The sequence below is a fragment of the Mastigoproctus giganteus genome, chromosome 2 (assembly GCF_048544385.1).
Source record: "Mastigoproctus giganteus isolate SK-2022 chromosome 2, ASM4854438v1, whole genome shotgun sequence".
NCBI lineage: Eukaryota > Metazoa > Arthropoda > Arachnida > Uropygi > Thelyphonidae > Mastigoproctus > Mastigoproctus giganteus.
Genome location: NC_143576.1, coordinates 38,642,769 through 38,656,463, shown reverse-complemented (window position 1 = coordinate 38,656,463; position 13,695 = coordinate 38,642,769). Strand labels below are relative to the sequence as shown.

At 36.9% G+C, this 13,695-nt stretch overlaps 1 protein-coding gene across 1 annotated transcript in view; it reads right to left on the bottom strand.

Annotated features, from left to right (window-relative positions):
• Cbp80 (Nuclear cap-binding protein subunit 1) overlaps positions 1–13,695 on the bottom strand; it is a 393,330-nt gene that overhangs the window by 263,222 nt on the left and 116,413 nt on the right. The gene's annotated exons all lie outside the window — the stretch shown is intronic.

Below are 13,695 nucleotides of genomic sequence, written 5' to 3'. Positions count from 1 at the left end.
AGAGAGAGAAAGAGAGAGAGAGAGAGAGAGAGAGAGTGGGAATTATAGAAGCCAATTCAGAACAGTGCCCATGGAAGTATCTATAGAAAAGGCATGCAGCAGAAACAGTACGTCTATGAGACAGAGAGTGGAGAGACTCTGTTAGAGAGGAATCATTAATTAACCTAATTGCCCTCTTCTGAATGGAATCTAGAAGCTTGAGAGGTTTTAGGAGCACAGCCCCAGATGTGGGAACAATATTCCATGGTAGGCCGGATTTGCAATTTGTAAAGAGTGAACAGCTGTTTGGAAGAAAAGTAATGCCAAGAGCGAAAGAGTAAACCAAGTTTTTTTAGATGCGGAGGAAGCAATATTTGTAATGTGTTTGTGCCAAGAGAGATTAGAAGTCAGGATAATTCCCAAAAGAGATATATCATCTTGCCTAGAAATCGGAGTGTCACCAAAGATAAGCATAGAAGCAGAAGAATCCTTTTTTGCGAGATATAAGACAAGACTGAGTTTTAGAAGGATTGAAATCAACTAAGTTGTCTTTGTTCCACTGGAGAATTACCTGGAGATTGGCATTTAAGGAATTTATAGCGGATATTCGAGAAGTTGAAGCTGACTGAGCAGGGAAAGGTTTTTCAAAATGGAAAGTGGAATGCAATGTGCTATCATCGGCAAAATTATGGATAGGATTTCCAGTCAATGGAAGAAGGTCATTAATATACAATAGGAAAAGAACTGAACCTTGGGGAATACCAGCATTAGTGGAAAAGTTAAAAGACAATGAGCCATCTACCATCACCCCCAACTTTTCCACTGAATTTGTAACATAAGCCAGAATATCACCAGTGGATCGACAATGCTGGAACCCATACTGGCGATTGATGATCAGACAGAAGGTTTCTAGGTAGTTAAAGAGTTGGCAATTAAGTGATTTCTCCATTACTGTAGAAAGAGTAGAAGTAATTGCAATGGGACGATAATTGGATGGGAGGACCTTGTCACCCTTTTTAGGAACTGGCAGGATATGAGCAATTTCCAAGCAGAAGGAAAAACACCTTTGGAATAAGAAAGCGAAAAAAGGCGGCAAAGAACAGGAGCAAAAGTTCAGGAGCACAGGTTTTGAGAACAAGTGGAGAAATACCATCAGGACCTGGAGCTTTCCTACCATCGAGATTCATTAAAATCTTTCTGACATCCTTTTGATAGAAGACCACAGGAGGCATTGAATGGAGCATGCTGGGAATGGTGGGAAGTGTTTTACCAAGTTCATTAATACATGAGAAATTGGATGCTAGCAGGTCAGCTTTATCCTTGGCTGAAGTGACAACAGAACCATCTGGTTTTTACAGGGAGCAGAGATGGGCAAATGCTGCGGCCAATAGCTTTGGCAAGAGACCAGAATGCTCAGCTACCATTAGAGCAAGAAGCAAGTTTTCTACTTACAATTGTTGCGAGCTTTGGTGTAGGCAGAAAATGAAACTGAAGAATTAGAAACAAGCCAATTACGATATGCAACATTCTTCTCTTGAACAGCCTTAGCACATTTATTGGAAAACCAAGGTTTAGATAAAGGACGAGATTTTAGAGTGGAGTGTAGAATAAAGGATTCCATTCCTACAAGAATAATTTCACTGACACGATCTGAGCAAAAAGTTGACATCAGAAGTTTTGAACCAGTAGTCCACCAAGGAAGATAAATCTCGCAGGTCATCCCATTTTGCATTCTTATAACGCCAAACAATACGAGGTTGGGAATAGCCATGAGATAAAGGCTCCATTGAAGAAGAGACAATCACCAAGTTGTGATCTGAGGTACCTAAAGGACCACTCACTTTGACCGTGTACTTAGAAGGGTTGGTTGTGAGAAAAGATCAAGCATGTTGGTTGTATGGTTAGGATTGTCTGGTATTCTTTAGGTAAACGAACAATCTGTGCAAGGTCATTAAAAATTCCAAAAGTTTCAGCATCTCGACTGGGTCGGTGTGACTAGAAAACGGAAGCCAGCTGGAGTTGTGAACATTAAAATCACCAAGGAAAATTACCTCACTTGTTAGGAAAGTTGGACTGAAGAAAGTCCAACTTTCCAAACTAACTTCCACTCTTCACAACAAGTTGTGAAGAGTGGAAGTCAAAGGGCTCCAAGTGATTAGTGGAGTTGGAGAACGGTAGAGACAACAGATGATTTTGACACAGTGAGGTAGAGAGATTTTAAGCCAGAGAAGATCGAAAAGAGGAGATTCCAAATTACCAAATCACTGATAGGGAATATCAGAAAGGACATATGTACATATGCATGCAGGCAATACTGCATGCATTCTTTGTGAATCAGTGTGCCACATGGTGTTGGGTAGGACAGAGTCATTGAATACTTATGCACAGTTCTTTGGTGGTGTGTTTTGTGTAGTTTGCGATGGCTGATGTGAGAGAGCAATGTGCTTGCATCAAGTTTTGTTTACTTCTTAATGATACAGCAGCAGAAACCCATAACAAGTTGAAACAAGCTTTTAGTGACAATGCTTTAGGCCAAACGCAGATTTACTACTCGTTTAACTATTTTAAAAATGGTCAAATTTCAGTTTAATATGATGATCGCTCTGGGAGTCCATCATCGATCACCACCCTGGAAAATGTCGCAAAAGTTCAGGTGGTGAACAGTGAAGACTGCAGGCAAATCATCCACGAGATTTGTGGCAGTGTAGGACTATAGTGCGGCACATGTCAGTGGATTTGTCAGACAAGCTGAACATGAGGACTGTGGCCAAGTTCATGCCATGGTTACTGAATGAAGACCAAAAGCAGCATTGCATGGAAGTTAGCAGAGATCTTCAAGAATGGGCCCAGGAGTGATCAAAACTTCCTTTCTACAGTCGTCACTGGTGACGAGAGTTCGGTATATGGATATGACCCAGGAACCAAGCTACAATCATCTCAGTGGGAGAGCCCATCTTCGACCCATGCTGATCTGTTTTGGACATTGATGGGATTATCCATAAGGAATTCATCCCTCCTGGCCGGACCGTCAATGCAAAGTTTTACTGCAATGTCCTAAGGCATCAAGAGAAGCCATCAGAAGGAAACATCCAGGGAAGTGGTGCACAAAGAACTGGATCCTTCATCATCAACATGCCGGCCCACACAGCTGTCGCCTTGGTGCAGTTTTTGGCATCCAACAACATGACAATCGTCCCCTACCTACTTATTCGCCAGACTTAGCCCCCTGCAACTAACCCCCTCTTCCCAAGAATGAAAATCAAGCTGAAGGGTTGAAGATTTGATAGCGTAGAGGATATCCAAACCAAATCGCAGGAGATGCTGAACACTATGACGAAGGATTTTCAGGATGCATTCAAATCATGGGAGAAACAGTGAGATCCGTGTTTACACTATCAAGGGGACTACTTCAAAGGTGATGGTGGCGAATAAGACCCAGAGTAAATCTAATTTATTTTATAAAAACATTTCGGGAACTTTGGTAGCACCTCGTATGTTAATTGTAATAAAATTATTTCTAATTTCTGTTCAATAGTAGTGGATTCACTACTATTCAATTAAATACTCACCTAACTAACCACTAGGTATATTTCTCTAAAATCTATAAAATTTTAAAATCCAGCAACTGTCCCCCGAAGTTGCTGGATTTTACTGTGTGTGCACGTGGGTGTGTTAAATACGAAAAACAAATTTCCATTACTTAAATGAACTTCAAATTTACTGCAGCTCTTCATGATTACTAATAGCTTTAATGATATTACATATTTTATTATATTATGTTAATATGTGATTACAGGTAACCCCTGTATAACACAGTACTTCTACAATACGGTTTCACTCTAACATGGTTTGAGAATTGCGGCAATCCTTGCACAACATGGTACTTATATATCACAATTTCGCTCTAACCGGTTTGAGAATTGTGGGAAATCTCACATAACACGGTATCTTGCCGGGAAAATCCTGCCATTATGTTAGAATCAATTTTCAACATTTTCATTCCTTTTTGTGAATTCCTGCTGTTGACCCGCTAGTCGTTATCGCCTTCTTGATATTTTTCTAAAGCACATTTTTGGAGGTCACTACCATAAAACAATAAAAACAATTTGCAGTTTCCAGTTTATTGGTCTTTTCTGTTAATGTAATCAATTATAAACGGGTAGTAAACTCGATCTTCTTGTATTTGCTATAGTATTGATAGCTGGAATTCTGTGGGTTTTCACATTATTGTGGTGAAATGTGTTTCCACTTCCATGAAATCGTATCATGTTCTTTGTTATTAATTGCTTTTATCATTTTTACTGTTTAAAATTTTACAACCAAAAAGAAAAAGTCAGTGAACAGAAATATCTGTTAGTATGTACATATTACAGTATGTATTAATAAGCTATGTACATAAGCATAAATTTATTTTTATTTTGCTAACTGGAAAATATTCTTCCGATTTTCACGTATCATTTAACTTTGTTAATTGACCAATAAAGTTAAATTTGTGCTTTATATCTTTGAAACAGGGGTCCACTGTATTTTGTTGGGAGATCCCTGGGTTAGGTTCTGTTCTATTAGACTCGTGCTTGTTTGAGACCATAAAAAATTGTGACTTCGAAGTGTCCGGAAGGTACACGAAATCTAGATGCTGCAGAAGAGATTGTGCTTAGCAGTGATGAAGAGGAAGAAAATTAAATGAACGTACGTTATCTGACATAAGTATCACAGTTTGTAAGGCAAGTCTGTTCAGTTATTACTATTTAAGTTACTACTATTATAAACAAAGTTAAAATATTAAGTTATTACTACTATAAAAATTAAGTTTCCAATAGTTATATATATATAAAAAAAAGGGTGTATTTTTTGTTAGCTTTGAGAATGTAACCCCCCTTTTTGTACAGGTTCTTAGTCCCGTATAACATGGTTTCACATTACATGAGATTTTGTAGGAACCAAACTACCATGTTATACGAGGGTTACCTGTATATATATTTTTGAACAATAAATTAACATCAGGTGTAAATTTTGAAATGACTTTAGATTCAATTCTTAAATTTACCTCCAAAGCTTTAAATGCACTGTACCTTTCAACTTGTGACCTGTGCTTGTTTCTGATTACCAATAATGATGAAAATGCAGTTTTTGAAAAATATTTATATAAAAGAGATTATGATAGCTAAGACAGCCTTAGCAACTGAGAAGCATTCTTATTATCACCTAATAAGAAAGTAAGTTCACTTTCATTGAATTCCATTTCAAGAATGCAGCCTGATCTCTTTTCAACCAGCTCTTGAGCAAACAGAAAAAATGGTTGTGTGTTCAAGAAGCAACAAATGATGTTCTTATCCAATTTGTTCTCGTTTAAATTCAGCAAATACTTGCATTTTCAGAAAATGCTTTGCAATTTGGAAATGTCATTATATATAACCCTTTTACTTGAAGTATAAAGCGAAGTATCATCTGTAAGAAGATTATTAAGACATTAAACATGTCTATGTTATTATTGTTATTTGGTTTTTTTAGGAGCATTAGCAACTAAGGCCATATTGCTCCGGGAATATGCGGTGGTCATTCCCTGACCTTTCCGCATCCTCCGTATTTGGTGGTGACGGGCTCGAACCCTGGTCTAATCAAGAAGCGTGTGCTACACACGCTTCTTGATTAGACCAGGGTTGATTGGCTACGGAGGTGCAAACATGTCTATGCTCCTTTGCTCAAAACCATCTGCTCATAACAAAACTTAGGTAAAAATGCCTGAATTTGTAATTAAAGGTTAAAATACTGGTATCGTCCCTCTGAAGAGAAAGATTCAGTCCATTTATTTTCTTGAATTTATCCAGCAAAAAATGTACATGTTTGATCTTTAAAATGGACAAAATTCAAATGATTATTTTAATGGTCCCCTAACCCTTGTCACTCATATCCATTTGTATTTGTCTGCAGAAGTGTGTGTGTGTGTTCACAGGCCAACCTGCAAGTCGCACAGGCTGAAAAACATAGAATAACTCATGGGGGAAATCTATTCCCCCTCTTCCTGAAAGTGGCTAACTACAGCCTTGATCGGAGGATACTTGAGGATTTCCTCCAGTTGTCAACAGGAATGAAACTCAGACCTCTCCAAACAAGGGGCAGATGCTAATATATTATGTAGACTAAACTGCCATAGATGAACCATTAACCCAGTAATGGCCATGCTGATGCATGGCATGTGCCAAATAAAAAAAACTTGAAAATTAAAATTGTTATCAGAGTGATGTGAATATGCATTTTCATATTCCTTCAGTACATTTTTTAAATCTGATCTGCACCTCTGAATTTGTTGGAATTTTTGGCATATGATCCCAGTATTAGACATACAGTACATCCCTATGCATGCATCTGTTCACATAACAATAGGCTTTAAGCATTTGTTGAGCACACAAGTTTGTAATTAGAATGAACATGTCAGGTCGAAAATGCTTCTAGAGGGATGTAGATGTTAATTTATTTTGTGGGTTTTTTGATTTCATATCTTACTTGTCATTGTTTCAGTTTGAAGTACATTAGTTGGATTATAATTTTCCGCTGGATAACATAATTTGGATTACATGTTTTCGTCAACGTCATTTGGTTGAATGTGTTTTACTTTTATTAGTGTATTTACAATCTGTGCAAGTGGAATTCTTATTTTAATTTTTGTCTTCTTGCCAATCTTCAGTGCTCGTGTTCAGCTAGCACAGTTTGGCACGGCAAATGTGAGCAGTCACTAATGGGCCACTAATATGACAAAATTTCCAAATTCATCATCAATATTTCAATTCCACACATGGCCATCATTACCATCCACAATACTAAAAAAAAACAGTAAACCTTTATAATTAAATCAGTGTACAATATTATCAATTTAATTTGCAGATTTATTGTTGGCTTTTTTCAATCTAATTCACATATATTCAATCAAGTGGGGAAAGTGGTAGAAAAAAAATCTGGTTCTCAAATTCTTTAATTTTTTTAAAAATTCTTTAAATTTTTTAAAATAGTTTTCCCACTATACACTTTGTTTTAAAATAAAGTATATAATGGAAATCTCATTATAAGACTTTTATTTTTATATTTTATTCATAAACTTTTAATTTAAAAAAATTATGTCAAAACTTTTGAAAAAATATATATATTTCTAGCATGTATGCTTAAAAGATATTCCACAGGATATTTAGTAATAAATCTACTTGCTGTTGTGAGGAATTTTAATCCTGGTTTAATGTTAATTTATAAAAAAATAATTAATATAATAATTAAAAATTAAATTTCTTATTATATCCACTATACCAATGATTCCCAAACTTCAGTCTTTCTAGATTTTTCACATATCCAAATGCACTGTTATTTACTTTATATTTTCCTTTAAATCAACCCACTTTAATACAGAAATGTGAATAAATACAATGAAGCCAAAAAAATTTTATTAAATTAAATAAATTAAATGAAAAAAAAAATTAAATTAGTAGTAATATAAAGTTCAAACTTTTGTTTCAACAAGCCATCTGTCCAGAATCTGTTGTTCTGAATGTGTCAAGTTGTTTGGTAATGTCCTGAAAGTGATGGAAAAAGGGTTCCTTATATACTCACTGCTGTCATCTAATTTGGGGACATACTTATGAAGACTTTTTAGAAAGTCTTAAGCGTTTCTTCAAAATGTTCAAAATATTTTCAGCAAGTACTTCAGATGAGGTCATAACCAGGTCATTCAGACAATAAAGAGAATCTAACTTACCACATCAAGGAATATACCCCATAGCTCCAGTTTTGCAATCATTGTGTTCCCTTTGTCTCACACATGAAATACTGATGTAATCCTGCCCTGTAAGAATAAATTTAGGTTGTTCAAATTGGACTAGCTTTACAATCGCACAGCTTGAAGGTTTTGTCTAGAAAAGATGGTTGAGAAACACTGATCTAGACCACAGGTGTCAAAATCAAATAGGAACATGGGCCAAAGTTCTTGCAACACAAATGAGCTTCAGTACAGAATGATAGTTATTAATAGTCACTGCCCATGTCTTCACAAAGCTGAAAAAGGATCAAGTATGGAGTGTCCTACCCCTAACATGTTTGAAAATTTCAAAAGCTTCATTAAGCGCCTCTCTCTCATGCATATCTCGGGTGGCAAGAGTTTCCCTGTAAGCAGATATTGCTTCTGGGACAACAGCTTAAATACACGGAACAATCCTGTTAGTGGACTAGCCATTATCACCATCTGTGTTTATTCCAATATTATTGTTTGTCGCAAAGTTCAACAATAAGTTTAAAAACCTCTCCTCCAGTTGTACAATTTGGCAAAGATTGGCAGAAAATATTGCATTCATAGACGTCTTTATTCAGCTCATATCTGGAAAAACCAAAAGATCAGCCTAGTCATGACATCATGACTAGGGAGTATATGATGAGAGCCTTGGCAATCAATTTGGCCCTGGAAACTGTGCAAGGCTCAAGGGGTAGAATTTTTTTTCAGCCTGGTCTGTACTTGTTAACAGGAGAGACTGCTTCTACAGGGATGGGATACACTTAAATAGAAAGGGTGCAAGAATATTTGCTGATGCTATCGAGGCAGTGTTAGGTGGGTCGGAAAACTGCTAGCTTGGGGGTGGATACAAGGACTAGTATATTAATAGTAGCCACTGGCAGAGGTGAAAGTGATTCTTGCACTGCTTCTATTGGAATGAGCAGCAGCCTGGAAAACAAGATGCAGGGTATTTCAGAGATTGCTGGGAGTCATTGCAGTACAAGTAAACACATGGGTTCTGTTATGGTAGCTAAGAATAGGAACAGGTGCATGTATACTTGCGTGTACACCAATGCTAGGAGTTTGGTAAATAAATTTGATGAATTTAAAGTATTGCTCAAAACATCAAAGGCAGATTTGTTGGGATAGCAGAGACGTGGTGTCACACAGATGTAAGGAATGCAGAACTGGAATTTGGGGAGTACAACATCTACAGAAAGGATAGACAGGATAGGAAGGGAGGAGGGGTTATGCTATTAGTTAAGAAACACAAAATCCAAGGAAGTGAAGCCAGTCGACATCGCTGGACAGTGCAGTGTCGAGTCAGTTTGGTGTGACATAAGCACTGGGAGATCAAAATTGAGATTAGGAGTGTGCTATAGGCCTAATGAGTATAATAAGAAACTGTACAAGGAAATAGAGTGGGCCAGTAAATCAGAGAGTCTCGTAATGGGGGATTTTAATTTACCAGATATTGACTGGAATTTGTGGGTTGGTCACTCACACACTAGCAAGGCTCTTGTGGATTTATTGGATGATTGTTTTCTAGATCAGCATGTTTGGGAGGCAACTAGAGGGTGTAATACTCTTGATCTGATTATCTTAAACTATACAATGGCTTGAGCATGCTCAATGCCGATGGGATTCTTCCTTTTGATCAGAATAATCACCTGAGAGAGCATAAATTCAAATTGAGGAAATTGTGATTCTTCATGCATTAAGAATCTGCAGATAAAGGAACCACTAGGTGGCAGTGATCACAGTGTGCTGAAGTGGAATTTACTCAAAGAGGTAACTACCATCAGGGGTAAAGGGAAGGGTTTTTGCTTTCGTAATGGTGACTACGATGGTCTGTGACAGTATTTAAATTCTATACAGTGGTACAAACTGATGATGTTACCAACAGAAAATTCAAAATGGGAAGCGTTCAAAGAACTTATCTTGGAAGCTACTAGGCTTTACATACCAACTAAGAAATATTGTTCAAGGTTTAGGCCTATATGGATGTCAGATGAACTAATGAGACATATGGCAGAGAAGAAAAATGCATGGGATACATATAAATTAACATGTGACACAGAAACCTATGATAGATATAAGCTAGTCTGTAACCAAGTCACAAAGGAGGTTAGGCAGGCGAAGGCAGATTACGAGAAATCCTTGGCAAAGGATGAAAAGAAAACAGAAAACAGTTCTTTACCTATGTAAACTCTAGAAGGAAAGGGATGAATCAGATTGGTCCAATGGATATTGATGGTTCAACAGTTGAGGATCCTGCTCAGTTGGCTAACAAACTACGCGAGTATTTTGCATCTACGTTCACACATAAAGAGTTATTCAGGAAGGGGAATGCCAGAGTGTATTCAACTCTGGCAGTGAGCTAGATAATTTTGTAATAACTGAGAGGAAAGTGGAGTAGAAATTTTTGAGGATAAACATAAAAAAGGCACCCGGGGTGAATGGAATCTATCCAGTTATATTAAAGGAGGCAGCAAAGGAAGTAAGCAAACCCTTAGCCATAATTATGGGTGCATCTTTGGACTCAGGGTAGGTACCCATAGACTGGAAATGTGCAAATGTGACCCCAATTCACAAAGGAGATCAAAGGCTGACACAAGTAATTATAGACCAGTGAGTTTAACTTCTGTTCCAGGAAAATTAATGGAGGCACTGGTTAAAGAAGCACTGCAGGATCATTTAGACAAGACTTCAGTTATAGCTCGGACACAGCATGGTTTTGTTAAGGGAAATCTTGCCTGTCCAATTTGATTGGATACTATAATGCAGTCCATATTTTGATCTTAAAAAGACTTTTGATACTGTTGCACATGGAAGACTGCTGCACAAATTGGAGCAGTGTGGCACTGGAGGCAAATCGCTGCTATGGATAAAGGGATGGTTACGGGGAGAGAAGACAAAGTGGTAATCAATGGGCACTGCTCATCGTGGACTAATGTTATTAGTGAAGTCCCTCGGGGTTCAGTGTTGGGTCCATTGTTGTTTTCTGTATTTATCAATGATATTAATGATGGTATATATCAAGCTTAATGTCCAAGTTTGCAGAAGATACAAAGGTTGGCAGGGATGTTAAGGACACTACTGATGCTTTGCTACTGCAACAGGATCTGGAAAGGTTGAGTAGATGGGCTGAGAGGTGGCAAATGAAGTTTAACATTGACAAATGTAAAGTACTACATATGGGAAATAGTAACCCCAGAGCAACGTATCAACTCTGTGGTACTACACTGACAGTGGTAGAGAATGAAAAGATCTGGAAGTAATTGTTCAGGCAGATATGAAGTTTTCTGAGCAGTGCAGACAGGCTGCAAGAGTAGCTCATGGTGTCTTGTCAATGATATATAGGAACTTTTCTAGCAGGGATAAGGAGGTGATTATTCCCTTGTATAAGGCAATGGTCAGGCCACACCTTGAGTACTGTATACAGGACTGGAGGCCTCATTTCAAGAAGGATGTAGAGCTGCTGGAACGTGTACAGAGAAGGGCAACAAGATTAGTGAATGGGACAAAAGGTTCCATTCACTAATTCTTACTTCGTAACTAACTCTAACTAACTCTTACTTTGTAAGTTGCTCTTACGAAGAAAGGCTTAAGCTCTGCAAATTATAGTGTCTGGAGACTAGGCGCCGGTGAGGTGATGTGATAGAGGTGTATAACGCCTTGAATTGTTTGAGCATGCTCAATGGCGATGGGATTCTTCCTTTTGATCAGAATAATCACCTGAGAGGGCATAAATTCAAATTGAGGAAAGACAGATGTAGAATGGATGTGTGGAAATATGCCTTTAGCCAGCGGGTAGTTGGTTGGTGGAAAAGACTTCCATCCCATGTTGTGGAAGTTGATAGCCTAAATGAATTGAAGGCTCAGCTGGACAGGTATTTTGAACGAACGGAGGGGTAAAATGGGAGTGGTGTTTTTTTTATTTTTTATTTTTTTTTTTTTTTTTGCTGGTGCTGCATAATCTTGCCTTCTTGCATCATATGCCTCTACTAATGCTAATCAGTCAATTCATCAATTTACAGTGAATAGTCAACTCTGTTATACTTGGAATAATAATTGCTATTTGTTTTACGTTTTCGGCAATACCTTTAATTGATAAGTTGCACTGATATAAATAATATTAAGAATTGATATCAATGGTATAATAAATTGCATTAATATCAATAAATACAATTTTTCTTCAACTGTTCCCCATCATCACTTTCATCATTTCTTTAGTGGAAGGTTTGATAAATATCTTGCCAATAACTGCAATAATAACTTTAAATATGACACTATAAATTAGACTATCGTGGATCTTAACATCATTCCACTTTGATGAATTTGTTTGCTTTGAAAAATTTGATTGGTTTTTCATAGTATTTTTTGTATTTCAAAATATAATTTACAGTCGGAATTTGAGAGCATCTCCTAACACATGCCACATAACAGAACAGAATTTCTTTCACCAACAGTCCATGAAATTTCAAATAACTGTCATTGTATTTACATGACATTTTTGTTTCCTTTGCAGCTAGTACTTTTACAACACTAAGGACTATTCAGCACTTCATTAATTTGGTCCTTGCCAAAAAAATATAAAGAATTTCATCACAATCACCACCAGTATTTGTATTTTCATCACAACCTTCACCTTTATGCTTTAAAAATTCCATGTTAACAAAATATATTTTTTTTTTAAATTTTTATTATCACATATTTCACCTAAGTCAATTCAATTGTCAGTTAATTTTCAACTTGCAGAGTGATATTTCAATATATCGCTGAAAAGAACACTATGATGTGCACGGAAATTCAAAATACAAGAATCCATACTACCAATCTACATCCTCCATTTAATGCAATAACAATATCCATGAAATTATGAGTTTGATGTGCTAGTTACAGTTTTTTCTAATACACATTAAAATAAATACACTGCTATTAAAATAAAAATGTTCGTCCATGTTAGTTCCATATTTACTCACTTTTCCTTTGATCCCCCCCCCCCTTGAGAACAGGAGACACATCTGCATATCTGCAGTGTGTAGGAACCTCCCCTGAATCCAAGGATGGATTCAGGGGAGGCCAAATAGGGAAGGCATAATTATGGCCAAAGGCTTGCTCACCTTCTTTACTGCTCTTTTAATATAATTGTTTAGATTCCATGAACACCAGGTGTCTTGTTTACTCTTAGCTTAGACAATATATTTTCCACTCCCTTTTCAGTTATTACAAAATCATTTACCTCCCAGTATTCACATCCCTTGAAACTTTTCTCCATGAATGCAGATGTGGCATAATATAGCCGAAGTTGCTCTTGCGCCATTAAACCCCAAACAACAACAACAATGCAGATGTATTTATGCTGTTCTTATCTAGTGGGTCAAACTGCTTCATCCTTTTCCACCTAGTGTTAACATAAGCAAAGTATTCTTTGCAACTTCTCTGCATTTATTAGCCAAAGCCTTCTTGAATTGCCTCAAGCTTGCCTAATGCCCTTAACGATTTTATTGCAGGCTATTTATAGTTATTGTAGGTAACTTTGTCCCCTGATAATTTATAATCATCTCATGGCAGTTCCTCTTTTAGCATCAGTAGCAGTCAGATATCATAATGACATTCCATCCCTCTTGGTACCTTTTTAACATTTCTTTTATATCCTGATGGAATCTTTCTCCATGCTTTTCACTTAAGCTACCTAAATTTTCGGGGGAAACAGTTAAGATGAGAGTGAAGAAAATGTACCTTAACACTCAATATTGCAGCCAGTTTTTCTAAACTTGTCCTGCATGTCATTCACAATCATCTCATAAGCTAGGTGTTTATTATTCCCCAAAAAATTGCATACTACATTTTTAAAGACAGCCCAAGTCTCTCTCTTTCAGTCTGGTTTGTGGACTCTTCAAATACAGTCTATCAGAAACTTGTGGATTTGATTTTTTAAAAAAATTCCTTTGATTTTTTAA